This window comes from Gossypium hirsutum, chromosome D07 (genome assembly GCF_007990345.1).
Source record: "Gossypium hirsutum isolate 1008001.06 chromosome D07, Gossypium_hirsutum_v2.1, whole genome shotgun sequence".
NCBI lineage: Eukaryota > Viridiplantae > Streptophyta > Magnoliopsida > Malvales > Malvaceae > Gossypium > Gossypium hirsutum.
In genome coordinates this window covers 37072522-37091856 of record NC_053443.1, presented here as the reverse complement: position 1 = coordinate 37091856, position 19335 = coordinate 37072522, and the positions used below count along the sequence as shown (strand labels likewise).

Here is a 19335-nt window from a genome sequence, read left to right as displayed (position 1 = left end):
TTAAACATTTATGTATGCTTTTCGAAAAAAAGATGTTTTTAATTTTAACAAAACATGTTTAGAAGCTTTTGAAAATTTGAAAAATTGGTTAATTTTAGCCCCAATAATTATAACACCTGATTGGAACATGCCTTTTGAGTTGATGTGTGATGCGAGCGATTTTGCTGTTGGAGCTGTGATGGGCCGAGAAAGGAACAAAGTTTGTCATCCTATCTACTATGCAAACAGAACTTTGATATGAGGCAAGATCAATTATACGGTAACTGAAAATGAACTCTTTGCTATAGTTTTTTCTTTTGACAAGTTTTGCTCATATCTTGTAGGTACCAAAGTTACAGTATTTTTCGATCATGCTGTCATCAAGTACTTACTCACGAAAAAAATGCTAAACCAAGGCTAATTCAATGGGTACTTTTACTCTAAGAATTTGACCTTGAGATCCAAGATAGAAAAGGTATTGAAAATTATGTAGCCGATCATCTATCAGGGTTGGAACAAAATGAGGTAACTTCTTCACTTGTTCTAATTAATGAGAATTTTCCTGATGAGCATATCTTTGAGGTAAGTCAAATCTATGAAACACCTTGGTTTGCTGATTGTGCCAATTACTTAGAATGTGGAATAATTTCGTCTAAAAGTAAATATATCGTATGGGCAAGTGCATTACATAAGCAAAAAAATATCCGTCTAAAAGCATTACATTATACAGAAAAATCATTCATGAAAACCTCAACAAATTTTTCAACTATATTAATGAAAATTGCCATCATGCATTGCTGAAATGTGGCAGGTGCATTACATAAGCTGAAAGGCATCTGTCTAAAAGCAAATGTACCGTATGGGTAAGTAAAAGTAGTTTTATGTTGGTCTTCTAAGGCTACAATTATTTGGTTGTATCCCAAATATCCATCCAAAAAGTAGTAAAATTCGTTACCTACTAGTTGATCTAGCACTTGATCCATAAAAGGCAACAGAAAATGATCATTATGAGTGGCTTCATTCAATTTTCTATTCTCAATACAGATTCTCCAACCAGTGACAGTTCTCATCATGATTAATTCGTTACATTCCTTCTCGACAATCGTGATTCCACCTTTCTTTGGTACACGTTGTACCGGACTTACCCAAGAACTATCTGAGATGGGGTAGATAATTCTTGCATGTAACCATTTGATTACTTCTTTCTATACTGCCTCTTTCATGATAGGGTTATGTCTCATTTGTCCATCTATTCTACCTTTCTCACCTTCCTCTAAAATAATATTATGTATACAAAAGGAAGGCCTTATACCTTGTATGTCAGCTATGGTCTAACCAATTGCCGTTTTAAATTTCTTTAAAATAGCAATCAGTTGCTCCTCTTGGTGTTCTGTCAGTTCTACTGAAATAATCATAGGAAAAGTAGAACTATTACCCAAATAACGTATTTTAAATGGGACGGAAGTACCTTTAGTTCAAGCTTAGGTGGTTCCTTGATTGACAACCTGAGTTGTGTAAATTCTGAAACTTCCAACTCTAGCAGTTTGAACCACAATGGTTGAATTTAACTCATTGGATTGGCTACCATCAAATCCATGTTTTCATTACCTTTTTTTATCTTTAAATGGTTTAGACCCTAAAGTGTTCTCCAATGGGTCTTCTTCAAAATTACTCCCCCATTCCATAGAAACTAAGGTTTTTAATTCCTCCATTACTGAATATTCCTTCGTCGGATCGGGAAATTTCATGGCCTTCAGAATGTTAAATGTTACCTGGTCGTCTGGACCTCGCCTTGTGAATTCTCCTTTTTACACATCTATCAACATTCTTCTCGTGGCTAGGAAATGTCTCATTAGGATGATCAGAACTTCCTTATCTGCTTCAATGTTTAACACAATAAATTCAGTATGAAAAATAAACTTATCAGCTCTTACCAAAACATCCTCGATATTTCCCTAGGGATATGCTAACGAATGATCCGCTAGTTGAAGTTTCATAGTAGTGGGTCTTACTTCACCTATTCCCAACAGTTTGAAAATAGGTTTGGTCATCAAGTTGATGAAGGTCGGATAAAGCTTTACCGCAGTAAGATTTTTTGATGTTACAGGGTACCGTAAAGCTTCTAGGGTCCTTTAATTTTGGAGGTAGCTTGTTGTAAGAACGTACTGCACTCATTCTTCAAAATAGTATTCTCATACTCACTAAAACTTTTCTTATTTAATAGAATATCCTTCATAAACTTCATGTAGTTGGGAATTTGTTCTAAAGCCTCTACTGGTGAGATGTTGATGTGAAGTTGCTTTAGAACATCTAAGAACTTCTTGAATTGTATCTCTTGTTTCTTCTTATTCAGCTAAAGTCTTTGAGGATATGGAACTTTAGGATGATATGGACAACTTTTCTAAGGAGGTAAATATGCAAAAGAAGGTGTTAGCTTCTCAAAATTCACTAGTTTAGGGTTTACCTCATCAGATTTCTCAGATATGGTGTTTTTGGTGTAGGACTTCAACTATTGGTTGACTTTCCTCCTTTTCAGTAGGCTCATATTCAATCATAACCTCCTTGGGTTCTAAAATCTTACCACTTCGTAATGCAACTTCCTTGCAATGTTCCTTACCAAAATTCATCAAATTTTCTATATCGCTCGGCAAGGCCCCTTGCGGTCTACTACGAAGCTCAGGAGCTAACTGACCCATTTTGTTCTTCAGATTTTTCAGTGTTGCTACTTGACTTTAGATCAATGTGTCATTTTTCACCATGTACACCTTCAAGAAGTCCTCCAAACTATTTGATGACTTAGCTTGAGGTGGTTTTGGGGATTTTTGACTAAACCTTTGAGATTGGTTAGGTCCATGTTGCATATGATTGTTCGATCCATTTCCTTGGTTACTCTAGGAAAGTTTGGATGATTCCTCTATGATGGATTGTAGAAGTTGGATTGTGGTCCTTGTCCACTTCTATTTTGATACTGATTCCTTATATAATAAACTGACTCGGGGTTTTAAGGGCAATTCTCGATATAATGACCATCCCCACAATATACACAGGAAACAACATCATACTCACTTGGTGATTAAGCTACAAAATTATTCAAAAAATTAATGGTAAACTATTTTAACATAGAAGAAATAGAAGATACCTAAGCAAAGAATGAAGTCATCGCGTCCAATTCATGCACTCCAACTACTTATCTTTCAGAAACTACTCGATTTCTCGGCCATTGGTAATTGTTACTAGCGATCCTTTTGATGATCTCGTATGCCTCGTTATAAGATTTAGACAAAATCACCATTAATCATGTATGTGCATTGAGATCGTTATAAAATGTCTCCAATTGGATGCAATGAGGAATCCCATGATGAGGACACTTACGAAGTAATTCCTCGAATATTTCTCATGCCTTGTATAAGGACTCATCATCCAATTATTGGAAAGTAGTTATCTCATTTCGCAACTTTGTATTCTTGCTCGGAGGAAAATACTTTACCAAAAAACCTTTTGCTAATTCTTTCCATTTAGGTATTGAACTTGGTGGCAAAGAATTCAGCCATGCTCGTGCTCGATCTCGCAATGAGTATGGAAATAGTTTCAACCTTAATGCATCTTCAGTCACACCAGTTATCTTAAATGAATCACTCACCTCAATGAATAATCGAAGGTGAAGATGTGGATCTTCCGTGGGCATTCCACTAAATTGGCTCACTATTTGGAGTATTTGAAGCATCACTAGTTTCAATTCGAATTGAGGTGCCTCGATATCTGGCCTCCTGATTCCTAGATTTAAGTCATTGAAGAGTGGTATAACGTATTGTCTTATGGCACGATCTCTATCATCAGAAATAAGGATTGGGTTGTGCACATGACTGACTTCAATACCTTTTCCATCATTTTTATTTCCAATGTCCATCTTGGCTTGTCTTTGAGCAAATCTCTTGCGTCTTCTCTATCTAAATGTTTGCTTGATTTCAAGGTCTATAAGTAATAGATTGAAAATTTGATCTATGCTCATAAACACTTGAAAAATAACTATGCTACGATTGTATCGATCAGACCCTTCGCATGTTATTTCACCTGTTGAAGTTGAGATTCAGCCTAATATGATGTATAGTGAAGAACCAATCAGAATTCTAGCTCGAAAGGTTAAAGAATTGAGGAATAAAAGCATAGCTTTAGTGAAAGTACTTTGGCAACGACACAGTATAGACGAAGCTACCTAGAAACCGAAAGAAACCCTGAAAGTGCAATACTTAAACCTCTTTGAAAGGGCCGAAGGTACTTCCCTCACATTTAAAATATGTTTATTTAGGTAACGCTTTTACTTTTTCTGTGATTGTTTCAATAGAGTTGACCATAGAGCAAGAAGAGAAACTTATCCTAGTATTGGAACAGTTCAATAAGGCTACTGGATGGACCATAGCCGATATTCATGGCATTAGTCCATCTGTATGCATGCACACAATCATCCTGGAATATGGCATGAAAGGGCCGAAGGATGTGGTAAAGAAATAAATCATTAAGTGGTTAGATGCAGGTATAATTTACCCCATCTCAGACAGTTCGTGGGTAAGTCTGGTCTATTGCGTGCTAAAGAAAGGAGGTATTACGGTCATTGAGAACAAGAATAATGAGTTGATACCGACTAGAACGGTTACGGGATGGATAATTTGCATCAATTACTAGAAGCTAAACAAGGCAGTTAGGAAAGATCACTTTCCTTTACCGTTCTTGGACCAGATGCCGGATAGGCTCGCGGGGTGAAACTATTACTATTTTCTCGATGGATACTCAAGGTATAATCAAATTATAGTAGCATCAGAGGATCAACACAAAACAACATTCACAAACCCGTATGGTACGTTTTCATTTAGACATATGCCATTTGGTTTATATAATGCACCTGCTATATTTTAAAGATTTAGGATGTCTATTTTTACTGACATGGTTGAAAAGTATTTGGAAGTGCTTATGGATGATTTTTCAGTATTCGGAGATACGTATGATAATTGCCTAGCCAATCTAGCCAAGGTACTAAGGCAATGCGGAAAAGCAAACCTCGTACTTAACTGGGAAAAGTGTCATTTATGGTACGAGAAGGTATTGTTTTAAGGCATCGGATAACGAGACATGGAATCGAGGTAGATAAAGAAAAGGTAGATGTTATTGAGAAACTCCTACCTCCAACATCTGTAAAGGATGTTAGGAGCTTTTTGGGCCATACCGGTTTCTATCAGAGATTTATCAAAGACTTCTCCAAAATTGTTAAACCTTTAAGCAAATTATTGGAGAATGACACGATGTTCAAATTTGATGAGGAGTGTTTAAGAGCTTTCAATGATTTGAAGAGTTGATTAGTTTTGGCACCCATTATCGTCACACTGGATTGGGAATTGCCATTTGAATTAATGTGTGACGCATGTGACTTCGCGATAGGAGCTGTCATGGGCCAGCGAAGGAACAAAGTTTTTCACCCCATCTACTATGCAAGTAGGACTTTGACGGGAGCTTAATTGAATTATACGGTAACAGAGAAAGAGTTACTTGCTATTGTGTTTGCTTTTGACAAGTTTCGATCTTATCTTGTAGGTACCAAAGTGATGGTCTATACAAATCATTTGACAATTAAATATTTGCTTGCCAAGAAAGATGCTAAGCCGAGCTTGATCCAATGAGTACTTCTACTCCAAGAGTTCGATCTAGAAATTCAAGATTGAAAGGGAGTAGAAAACCAAGTAGTAGATCACTAGTCTAGATTGGAGTCACAAGAAGGGAATCTCCACTTATACGGATTCAGGAGACATTCCTGGATGAACATATACTAAAGGTAAATCATGTCCATAATACCCCTTGGTTTTCTAATTTTGCTAACTATTTAGCTTGTGGTTTGATGCCTATTGATAAGACGTATCATCAAAAGAAAGAGTTTCTTCACGATATGAAGTACTATTTTTGGGAAGAGCCATATTTGTTTGAAAAATGTGCAGATCAAATGATCAGGAGATGTGTGGCAGAAGATGAAGTACAAAAGATTCTATATCATTGCCACACAACTCCAAGTGGGGGACACTTCAGAGTTACATGTACTACAGCCAAAGTATTGCAAGCCGGATTCTTTTGGCCAACGCTATTCAAAGATGTGTATGCTTACATAAAGAGTTGTGATCGATGCCAAAGGGTTGGAAACATTACCAATAGAAATGAGATGCCATGGACAAACATCATTGAGGTGGAATTGTTTGATGTTTAGGGTATTGACTTTCTCGATCATTTCCCTTCGTCTTTTGGTTACAAGTACATATTGGTAGCAGTAGACTACGTGTCTAAGTGGGTTGAGGCCGAGGCATATCCAACAAATAATGTCAAGGTTATGATGAATATTTTGTAGAAGCATGTGTTCACAAGGTTTAAGACCCAAGAGCTATCATCAGTGATGAAGGGTCCCATTTTGTGAACAAATGGTTGAAGTGGTTACTCGTCAAACATGGAGTGAAGCACAAGGTTATCACAGTTTACCATCTACAGACGAACGAGCAAGCTAAACTGGCAAACAAAGAGATCAAAGGCATACCCGAGAAGGTAGTTTGCTCGAACCGGCGAGATTGGTCCAAAAGACTAGATGTTGCTTTATGGGCCTACAGAACAACATACAAGACACCTTTAGGGATGTCACCTTATAGGTTGGTTTTTGGAAAAGCCTGTAATCTGCCCTTGGAGTTAGAACACAAAGCTTACTGGGGTCTCGAACAACTCAACTTGGATCTTAAGCTTGCTAAAGAGAAATAGATGCTTCAACTCAACGAGTTAGAAGAGTTCTGAATGTTCTCATAAGAGAATGCCAAACTATTTAAGGAAAAACTTAAAAGATGGCATGACAAGCACATTCAAGTTCAAGAATTTGAAGCAACTCAACAAGTCTTATTCTTCAATTCTAGATTAATGTTCTTTCCAGGTAAGTTAAAATCACGTTGGTCCGTTCCATTTACGATTCACCAAGTTTTCCTATATCGAGTTGCCAAACTTCAAGGTAAGGGAGGTAATTTTCGAGTCAATGCTTAGCGCTTAAAACATTACTAGGGGGATAAAATTGAGCGGGATATAGTCTCGTTTATTTTATCAAATATTTAAAATTTCTCATTTTTCTTTTTAAATAACTAATTTAGGGTATATTTTCGGGATTAGTATGTTTAAATAAATTATGTCTAGAAGATTGGAACTTAAGGGGGACCACTTGTGATCCCCCTAATCTTTCTTGAGAATTGATTTTAACATAATCTTCTGAGAAATTATTCCCTAAATGGCAAAATTATTTTTTAGTTTTTCAAATAAAAGGTTAAATTTTGATCCAAGTCTTAATTGCAACTCAATTTCAAATTTTCTTTAAGTCTAGGTACTTAATTGAATTGTTTTCAAATTTTGGTTGCTCTTTTTGTAAATATTAGAAATTAGATGTCTCTTTTTGTAAATATTTTCAAAGGCGTCTAAAATAAATGTTTTTATTTTTAATAATTAAGATAATAATAACTAGTATATAATTATAGTTATTATAATATATATATTAATTATTATCAACTTTGCATAGAATTAGGATTTGTTTAACTTTGATCATATTTTAATTAATTATTTTTTCCAATAAATTAATAGCAAATATTAATTTAATATGCTTATATTAATTATTAGTTTTTATTAACTTTCTGTAAAATTAGAACTTAGAATATTTTAACTATTAATTTTTTCTAAGAATTCTAATTGAACTCCTACCCTCTTAACTATAAATTCCAATCACCTTCTACACTTTTTGACATCACCTTAAGCAAACCACACCAACAATCACCTAGTGCCACAGCTCCTAAACCTCCGGCTACAACATCACCTAGCTTCGCACTACACACTTGCACCTAGCAGCTCACCTCGCACGCTGCTACTGTCGCTCATGCCAGGCCTGCTCCCATGCACCTGCTCGCGCACTAGGCTATTGCTCCCACGCACCTGCCTGCACACACCTGCCTCCATCGCACCACGTTGCCGCTAGTTGCTGCCTAGTCGATGCAACTGCTCACACCAAGGCCGCGCGCTGCTGTTGTACGTTACTTCAAACTCGTACGCACCCTTGCTAGCCGCACACCCCTGCCTAACACACCACACTATCAAGACACCCTCCAACCATCCCTAAACCGACCTCTTTTTTATATTTATTTTCTTTTAGTTTTTAATTTTTATACAAATGTGGTAAAAAAGTTTTCTCCTAAATTTTATTTTTTTAATTATTTAAACTCTTCAATTTATTTTGAATTGTTAATATTTTATACTAATTGAATTTTTTAGAAAATATTTGTTTCCATCTTATATTCAGGTTAATCATGCCTGGCAAGAAAACTTGTGTCTCTGTCCAAATTGATGAAACACAAAATAAATTTCATTGTGAAGAAGCCAAAGCGATATACAAAAGCGTTTTCAAGAATCAACAAATGCACCCTGAAAAAGGCTTTACACTAAAAGAAAGGAACTATATCGATTTCATGGTGCGCGTTCGATAAATTGCTGAAGCTTTCAATTGGGAGTTGTTTTGTGAGAAAAAATTGAGTGTAGATGAGGAATTAGTTCATGAATTTTATGCAAATTTGACCTCAAGTGAATTAGTAGAAGTTTCTATCTGAGGAATCAAGGAACCAATAAGCTCAACCGCTATTAATGAATTCTTTGAAATACCTGATTTCGAAGACGACGAATATTCTTCCTTGATGAGAAATATTAAGCCTGAAAATCTACAAGAAATTCTCGAGGAACTTACATTTCCAGGTTCTAAGTGGACTATGTCAAAGTAAGGAATTCACACTTGTCACAGAGAATATTTGACACCACTAGCGAAGGTATGGTTCTCTTTCATTCGATTTAGCCTTATGCCTATTTCACATGGGACTACAATTTCAGTAGAGCGAATGGTCTTCTTATATTTGATTTTAACGGAAAAGACCATTAATGTGGGAAAAATCATTTTGAGAGAAATGTGGAATTGTGCTGCTAGATGTTCTGACCCAACTACTTTCCTTTTACGATAACAATTTTGTGCTTGCAAGCTAAAATTCTTGCAAACGTAAAGAAGACAGGTTATAGCCAGGACACAATCACAGATTGGGACCTTTACCGAATAGCCAAAGATTTTGTTCTCCAGCAACGAGTTGAAGAGAACGAAGATCTTGAAAAAGAAGAAGAGGAAGAAGAATATCCCACAGAAATTGAACCAATGCAGTCAGCTAAAATCCCTGATAAGGCCGAACCAATGGAACTAGGAACCGAACCTAACATGACAACCTCAATGCTCAGAACTCAATCACCTTGCCCAGATCTTTGAGATGAGCTGTCAAAGTTGATGAACATAGTGGAACATATGCAGTGGCAGCAACAAGCTTACTGGAGATATTCAAAAATACAGGATGACTCAATGAGAAGCGCTCTTATGAAAATATTCAATGACTCATTTATTTTTGTGCTTGAGTTTCCAGATTTTATATTTGAACCATGGAGTCCACTATCGAAGAGGGAACAAGGTGATTCATACAAAAACAAAGATGATTGAGCAAAAGATGAGTCAGATTCTGAGGGATCTGCAAATAAATAAGAAAGGGGGAATCTTTACCTTATGTTATTTTCTTTCCTAGGTTATTTTAGGATTAGGATCTATTAGGATTTTTATTTTTCTCATAATAAAACAAGAGATGGAAATCATGAATAAAAATGAACAAGTTTTTATAATAAGAAGTGTGGTAATAAATATATACATGTCTAGGATTGGATTTAGAAAGAGTTTGGTACTTAAGCAGCCAAATTGGCTTACCTCTTCTTTTCTAGAATCCTACCTGGTGTATAGTATCTATTTACTTCTAACAATGAGGACATTGTTTATCTTAAGTAGGGGGACTGAAATATTCAGAATAAAATTTTCTTTTAATTATGATTAGGTTATATTTTGTTCAAAAATATGAAATTTTGTTAAGTATGCTAAACTTTAGTATGAATAAAGTTCTATTATTTCAAATAGTTGTTATGTTAGCTGAATTATGACATAAATGTACACTTAATAAAGTATGTAAATCATACCATAAAATTTTAGTTCTTTAGGAAAGCTAGGCATGCATGAAAGTTTAAGTTTCTAGAATTGACTTAGTAATTTCTGGAGGCAAAATCCTAGGAAGCATGGAATGTTGAAAATGATTTAGGAAAGATTTTGTTTGGACCGTTTCAGCCTTTAGAGTCAGCCTTAATAAATTGTTATCCTTTGAAACCCAGCTTTGAGACTATATGGCCTAATTTTATTTGAACCTTTGCAATATTTAGCCATCTTTTTCTCTTAATTATCTTTAAATTGTCCTAAACACTAAACTCAGAATATTCTTTGAAAATAAGTTTGGGGGAGTTGAAAAAATTTATCGAATGCTCAAAATATTGCAGTACATACAACAAAATGCTCATGAAAAAGAAAAAACAATAAAAGAAAAAGAAAAAAAAAGAGAGAAGAGCATATGTTCTTGAAAGAAAATAGATGTACAAAAAAGCATGTGAAAGCAAAATAGGTTGGTGTATTGAAGGTAAATATTCCGAAAGTCTGATTGAAGCTGAGTCTAGAGTTTTAAGCCTAAATTTATCTATCTTGTACCAACCCCAAGCCTAGCCACGTTACAACCTATTTAAAAGACCTATTGATTCAAGTTCCTATGCTACCTACATTAGTGGAGAGAAATTCCTATGTTCAACATATGAAGGAATAAATTAAACTTGACGATTGCAGCTTAATCTTAAATAAGAGAATAAAATCAAATTGTTAGGGATTTAACATTTCTTTATTGAGTAAGCATTTAGTCTATTTTTGCTATTATAGTAATAATTGAGATTAATTTGAAAGATATGTATACTTAAGTAGCATAAATATCAAATTTCTTGTTCTTGACCATAAGTATACTAAATTCATAATTTTGGGAAGAATGTTGTTCTAAAGGAGTTTTTCAAAAGTATTTTCGAGAAATTATTTTCAATTTGTGCATTAATCAGGACGAGCAATGAATTAAGTTTGGGGTGTGTAAACACGAAAATATACACACTTTTCATGCCCTTTTTAACTCAAATTCGTGCAATTTCGTAGTAATTCTTGTCAAAAAATGTATAATAAATATGAAATAATTAAATTGTACTTAAATTATTAACATGTTGAATTTTAATTAATTTTATAATAAATTTTGATTAAATTTATTTATTTTCGACAAATTCACATAAAAGGCAAATATTGGCTCAACGAACACTACTGGAAGCACAAAACAAAAAAGCGATTTTGAAACATCGAGGCGGATTAATTTTTCAACCTAAGATGGCCCAAATTATGAATATTAATTCATAATATAATTAATTTTAATTTTAATCCAATTTATTTTGGGTTAAATAATTATTATTAATTAATTATGAAAGGAGGCCCAGTTGTGCTAAACCGAGAAGACCGATCCAACCGAGCAATGGGCTGCCCAAAACCGTCCCACATGCTGACCCAATCAGCTTGTTTGGCTGATTATTTGGCTTGCAAAACATCCCTTGAAGATTCCTTGAAATTGCATTCAAACCCATCTACTTATCAAGCTTTTGTAGATTTTCCCCTAGCTAAATTTAGCAAGTTTGAAAGCTTCAAACTTGCCACATGTGTGGTTGTCTATGGGAGGAGTCTATGGCTGCTGATTTTTGCTATTTTTAGTAGCCTATCCAACCTATAAATACCCACTTTGGCTGCTCATTTCAAATACACCTCTCATCCTTTAATTCTTCACTCTCTCTCACTTTCTCTCTTCAAAACCATTCTTTTGCTCTCCATTTTTCCTTTCCATTCCCTTGCTGATTTCCCCTCTTGGAAAAGAGACTTTCAAAAACCATTGGTAGCAGTATTCAAGTGCTCATAGAAGCCTCGGTTCAACAAGAACAAGCGGAGAAAGAGGAGCAGAACAAACTAGTCAAGCTTCAAAGAAACACCAGATTTGATTCGAGTTCCCTATCCTTTAAATTTTATTGTTGTTGTTATGAACATGTCTATGAATACTTGTTATGTTGATATGTTTAATTTAATTAATATGAATTAAATTTAATTTGTGTTAGGTTGATTGCATTTCGTCCACTTGAGTTATTAAAATTATGTTTGTGTTGTTATAGGTCTTGGTAAATTGTTTGATTAAGTAAAATCATGATTAAGTTATTCTTGCATTATAATTGTAAGGTAACTAATGAATTAATTACTTAATCATGTTGAAATTGTAATTAATTGACACAATACTTAATCAGTGCATGTTTAATCTGCTAAGGTAGCTGAGGGTTAAATTAGCGACGGTATTAAACGGTACATTAGTCTTGCATAACTTGCAAGATTATTGTGATTAAACTGTTTCAAGGTAGGAATACATTGTTACCTCACTTAATCTTTTATGTCCTTATGAAGATTGATTAATTGTTTGAATAGGCATTGGAAAATGTTCAAGATATTAGTTAATTTAATAGGTACGTATGAGCAGTAGTTAGTAAATTACCAAGTTGTCGTGAATTTATACGTAACAACATGAACATGAGTTTAGTAATTCTAAGTTAAGAAATGTAATTAATCTAACACAATTATGTCATCCTGATTAAAACCATCTTTTCAAATCGTGCATTGGAACTTTTATTTTTATTTATTTTATTTTACTTAGTTAAAGTTTGATTTTCAATCACTTCTTCAAACCAAAATATTTTTAATCACCAAAGTGTTTGAATTTCATTTCATAAATAATTTTCTTGTAGGTGCATGCTTGAATGGGTGAAAGAAATGACTTGATTTTGGCGAATTTATTGTCCACACGGCCTAAGACACGGATGGGCGCGTGTCTCAATCATGTGTGACACACGGATATGCAACACGACCATGTGTCCTCTGTAGGTTTTAAAGGTTACAAGTCAGGCAGTTACACGACCTAGCACACGGCCTGGCACACGGGCGTGTGAGGCCATTTCAAAAGTTACATAGCCTGGCATACAGGCTGTGGCTTGGCTGTGTGACCCAAGTCACAGAGTTACACGAGCATGCACACGGGCTGCAACACGGCCGTGTGTCCCTATTTTGAATGTTACACGGCCTGAGACACAACTGTGTGTCTCAGCTGTGTGAGCCACACGGCCTAGCCACACAGCCATGTGACCCTTGCAATTTAAATTTTTCTAACTTTTTCCTCAATGTTTCAAATGTTCCCGATTTAGTCCTGAATCGTTTCTAAAGTGATTCTAAGGCCTCGAGGACTTAAATAAGGAACGATATGCATGCATATTAATGGATTATGCTATGTTTATTGAAATGTTTGAAAATGAATTATTTTAGGTTACGTATATTCGTTAATGCTCCATAACCCTATTTCGATGATAGATACGGGTTAGGGGTGTTACAATAAATTATGTACAAAAATCATGTAATTAAGCATAATTTCAAATACTTTATAAATTCATGTCAAATATTAATAATTAAGTAAAATTCACTTATTTTAATAATAATTACTCAAGATTAACATATTTATTAAATCAAAAGGTGGTAAAAATATATAGAAAAATCCTATATATTTTCAAGTTTACACAAGGCATTGGTCTTTATGTCTCAAGACTGTTCATGAGATGTAGTTCCCCTGTTTTGGACCTTTACATTTGATGTTTGATGTCTCGTGACACCCCACACCTGACCTAGGCGTCGCATTCAAATGCGTGACTTCACATTATATTGCTGAAGCAACTCAAACTATCTCAATTCATCTCATTAAATAATTTGACATTCAAACATAATAGTTTCCATACAATCACAATTACATGTATAAACATGACAACTTAATGTTAAATGATCTCATATAAAATGTTTGTCATGTTATACGCCTTGAGCATGTCGAAGATGAAGAGGTGAGGAGGTAATGTAAACCCAGCCTCGAATAGATGTAGTGGAAGGTAGAAACTCGGTCTCCCACCACCATAGTTGGGTTTAAAAACTGCACTCAAGGGATGTGACCCTTCAGGGTACTAAACTCATATTTGTAATGTTTTTCAGGCAACCCACGACACCTCAACAACCTCCTCATCTCTATTTCAGTAGTGACGTATGGGTATGAAACGTTGGCTACTAGCTCATTTTCCTTTCTTTTCAGCACTTTCCTATTAACTTGTCATCCTCCATCTGTCGCTTTTGGTGGAGACCTAGTAGATTTGGTACTATACCTAGCCATTGGATATAGAAAAACACGTTGAAAATGTTGGAACAAAGAAGAAAATCATAGTGTTACATTAGAAATCTAAGCAAAGTGCTTTGAAACACAAACATAGTAAAATAAATAAATAAGAACCTACAAAGTGGAGAACTTGATGAACACGAATGGCGATGTAGAAACAAGACACCAGAGAAAATCTCAAAATTCACATCAACAAAACTGGTCCCAAGGATGAAGAGACAAAGAACATATAGGGCTTTCTCCTAAAATGTATCATTTCATCATCTACTCTAGTAACCAATGGTGACTCAACACAAGACACCTACAAGTTTTTTTCTCATCATTATCTCCACTTCCCAGGTGCAGTCGGTTCATAAAACATTTATGGCTAGACACGTTGTTGCACCTCCCGGTCGTTCCACCTCTCATGCAACTTGCAAGTAAAAATATCTCAAGACAGGCCATTTTATAACATACCTTTTGATTGGGGGACAATTTGTTATACCCTTAATTGGGTTAGACACGTGGCACTCCTAGAAGACACCAAGTGGATGCTTGAATATGATTTTCCACCTTCCACCCATCAAGCTATCTTTGATTGCTCAACCTCCCAAATGAACCACCATTTGTAAGACTACTCGTTGGTAGAGGGAACGTTCCCTTTCATTAGGCTTTTCGCTTACCATGGTCTAACCACCCGCTTTTTAGTGTGAACACTCTTTTCAGGGACCACTGTAGCCCACTTAAGCTTAACAACCTCGTACTCCCTCAAAAGGTAATAGAATGGGTCTCACAATACGTGTACTTCACGTACTCCTTGATGATAACCACATTGCCACGTCACTATTACCAGGCAAGGGGTATCTCCTATAAATACCCTTCAGTATAATGAAAAAGGGGTCTCCTTCCCATTAAGGAACCTGGAGCACTTATTACAATCAGTCCTCTAGCCTTCACAGCAATCTACCTCATCTTCTTACCTTTCTTCGGCTCTCAGCCTATTTAGGTGAACCGACCTCCTTTGGACCACCAATGCCTCTTCCTTATCTCCTTCCTTGTTGAGACTTGTATCAACAAGTACCTTTCTAGCTTTTTCTTTTGTTGTTGCTATAGTGTAAAGACTAAATTGAAGAAGAAAATAGAAGTAAATTCGATTATTTGCTTTCTATCTATAGTGACTTAAATGAAAACTTTCAAATAGCTTTGTGACTATTTTGTAATTTTTTTGAAGTTGAGTGACCAAAACATGACTAATTAATAATTTAATGACTTCTGGTGTAGTTTACTATTTAATTAAGACATGGACGGACCTTGTGGAAAGTTCTCTACTGATTTTAACTTCTAAATTTCTTCACATCGGACCCACCATAAGGTGTGAGCATGACAAAGTTCACTACTTGATACGGGGTTACGCGCGGACCAAGATCGAGTTGCCAAGTCACGGGAAACTCCTACGAAAGCTCTAAACGAACAGATCTGAAAATTAAAACAAAGAACAAGATTAAACTAATCAGATCTGAAATTAAATCCCCAAATTCAATTAAATGAGCAGTAAGGAACAAAGAACGACTGAATAAATGTATTCGGAGTTCAAGAAGATGAAATCGAACTCCAATAGTGAAATCCCACAAGCCGAATCTGCCAAGAACACCAAAACAGTAAGTAGATTGAAACAATCAGATTTTTAATTGGAAGATTAGGGATTTGGGCGGCAAAAAGAAAAGAAAGAAATAGATGAAATTGAATGGTTCAAGAAGTGAATTTAAGTTGCGATTCGGTCCAATTGAACACCCAAGATGAATTGCCCAAATTTCAGCAGCCGAATTTCACCCAACAAGAAGAAATAGAAAACGACAAGAACCCTAAATTTTGGGGAATTTTGAATCGATTAGATGCTACAAATAAAATAACCAATTAAATGAAGAGTTCTTGGAGTTTGAATCAAGGCTGAAACACAAACAAAAACATCAAAGAAATTAGATATAGATTCGGTATCAACAGAAATAAAGAAAAGAAATTGAACAGCAAGAATAAAAGATAAGTCCTAAAGATCCTTGAAATCCCGAAAGATCTCACAAATCTCTTCAAACGGCTCTAATCTCCCCTCCAAAGAATATCGATGGCAAGAAGAAGGTTGAAGATGGCTCCCACAATCAAAAGATTGTTAAAACAACTTCTAAAGAAAACTCAAGAGAGAAATCTTGGAGAAAACTCAAAGAAAATTCTACTCTCTCAAATCTGAAATTTAAGAATGAATCTAAGTGTTATATACAAGGGGTGGCCGGCCATGCCTTTAAATAGGCCTCAAGTAATCCTAATCTAACAAGTAACTAATAAAATTAAACCTAATTAATAGAATAAATAAAGGAAAATTCGGCCAAGCATATATATGGGCTGTTTTTGGGCCGAATTTTACATGTATGTTCCTAAAGCTTAAAAAATTAAATTAAACAATTAAAATGTTTATAAATTGGGCCCTTTGACATTTTGGCCTGATTTTCAACTAAGTATGAAGGAATTTCTTGATTGGGCTGGAATTTAGTTATTGGGCCTCGCCTTCAAGAATTTGGGCTCGTGATCCATCTCCTTCCGAAATTGGGTTGTTGACGCTCGTAACGGAGATCCAATGCGTTTTGGCTGCAAGATTTGGTTTCTTGGACCAAGATTTCCAAGATTTGAAATCTTGATTTTCTTGATTCTTGAAATCTCTTCGAACAGCAAAATTGGACCAAGATTCGGTTTCTTGATTTTCTTGAAAACAAGAAAGTGAATCTTGATTTTCTTGTTCTCTCGTGTATGCATCTAAGGCCTTGCTAACAAACTCTTGAATGGTCCCATTTAGTTTGGACCGCATTTGTCGGGCCTTTGATCTCGTTATTGGGCCTTGTGGCAATTTGAGCCCATCACTTTCTTGAACTTGGGTTGGGCATTTGTGACTCGTATCATTCCCCCATTCCTCAAAAAGATTCATCCTCGAATCTAAAAAATCAAATGGACTCGACTTTCCTCGATCAAACGGGACTAATGGCAATTGAGTCCACTTTATAAGCAGAATAATAAGGGTCGATTTACCTTTTCCATTTAATACAAACGTTCGCTCATCGGGGGCATAGTGTAGTCGAAGCTTTTCGGGCTCATGTATTGTGATTTTATCTTTGCCTATGTTGATCGTTTGAAAGCGTCTTTCATTTGAAAGCTATTGAAGTTGAAAGTTATCTTTCGGTCATTCGGGAACCTGAAAAGTAGCAACACAAGAAAAATTCATATCTTGGTTAGTGAAAACATTCCTCACTAGCCTTTCCTCGTCTTTTTCTTTTGTTTCTTTTTCTAACTCATTTTCTCTTCTTTCTTCAACTTCTTTTTCAATTTTCTTTTCTGTTTCACATTCCTTTTCACTCTCAATCTCTTTTTGCTCTTTTTCATTCTCTTTTTCTTTTTCCTCACTTGTTTTGACAACAGAATTTTTCAGTTTGATTTGGTCCTCATGGACTTGTTCCGGAGTGAGCGGCACTAAGGTGATTTTCCTTCCTTGATGCTTGAAAGAATACCTATTTGTACGACCATCGTGAGTGGCCTTTCGATCCAGTTGCCATGGTTCTCCTAACAACAAATGGCAGGCTTGAATAGGCATTACGTCGCACACAACTTCGTCTTGATACTTACCGATAGAAAAGGCGATGCGCACTTGTTGAGTGACCTTAAATCGGCCTTCGTTGCTAAGCTCTTGTAGTTGATAAGGTTGTGGATGCTTGGTAGTGGTTAAGCAAAGCTTTTCCACCATCGTCGTGCTGGCTACGTTCGAGCAACTTTCACCATCAAGAATAACTCTACAAAGCTTACCTTGTACATGGCAGCGAGTATGAAAGAGATGTTTTCGTTGTTGCTCACTCTTTGGTTTTGCCAAAGAAGGTTGCCCACGATCATGAAAATCATCATCCATTCTAGGGACACGTCGAGGGTCGCGCCATTGGGGCTGGTTATCCCTATCTTCCTTGATTGGATCTCAATATTGAGGTTCTTGATTCAATCGTACCTCATTCAAAGTAGTATTCAAAGCTTGAAGTGTAGCAGTGTGTTCATCTAATTGTTGTTGGAGTTTTTGAAACATGTCATAGACATCATTATGGTCAATATCACCTTTAGACATTTTCCAAAACCTACAAAAATAAACACTCAACACTCAAAAATAAAAGTTAGCAAACCTCACCGTTAATCACTCAAAAGAAAATTCAAATTCTCAATGAGGTAGAATTCAGTCTTGTGAGTCCTTTAGGAGAGTTTATATCAACCAATTAGAGAGTGGATGAACCGATCTACCAAAGAATCCTAATGTGCACTAGGATGCCAAAAACTGACGAGACACCAATTGATTCGTGTTGCACCAAGGAAGAATTGGGCACACGTTTAAATCCTACTAACACAAGAAACAAGAAGGTGTTAGATAGCGTAAAGGAAGAATAAAGGCAAACAAATGAAAACCTACAGCTAAGAATCAATAAAAATTGCTGAAAACAGAAAACCTGAAAAACTACGGAGTAACTTGACAACTTCGTTCGAGGTGTTCCCGATCTCTAAAAATCACAAAATTAAATCTGGAATGTCCTTATATATTGAATTTTTTATCTGGAAAGTTTGGGCACCAAATTCAACCCGCTGAATCTTTTTTTAATTTTTTATTGAATTTCGTATTTTTTTATTTTTTTGACTTTTTTGACTGATTTTTTTGGGGGATTAATTTTTTATATTAAATCACAGTGCCACAAATATGTATATAAAATTTAAGATCAATCAGACAACGTTTACCCAATCAAATGAATTTTTTTCGAACAATTTTTCTGGGTAAAATTGCTGTTTGTGCTTTAAAAAATAGAGATCAGTTTAGAAATCAACCAAGAACACCCAAAACGCCCAAAATCTGATACCAAATGATACGGGGTTACGCGCGGACCAAGATCGAGTTGCCAAGTCACGGGAAACTCCTACGAAAGCTCTAAACGAACAGATCTAAAAATTAAAACAAAGAACAAGATTAAACTAATCAGATCTGAAATTAAATCCCCAAATTCAATTAAATGAGCAGCAAGGAACAAAGAACGAATGAATAAATGTATTCGGAGTTCAA

At 35.5% G+C, this 19335-nt stretch overlaps 1 non-coding gene across 1 annotated transcript; it reads left to right on the top strand.

Annotated features, from left to right (window-relative positions):
• The first annotated feature begins 3329 nt into the window (after nucleotides 1-3329).
• On the top strand, nucleotides 3330-3436 carry LOC121219658 (small nucleolar RNA R71). The gene has a single exon (XR_005916548.1). It is a non-coding gene; the product is annotated as a small nucleolar RNA R71 (small nucleolar RNA).
• Nucleotides 3437-19335: the final 15899 nt, after the last annotated feature.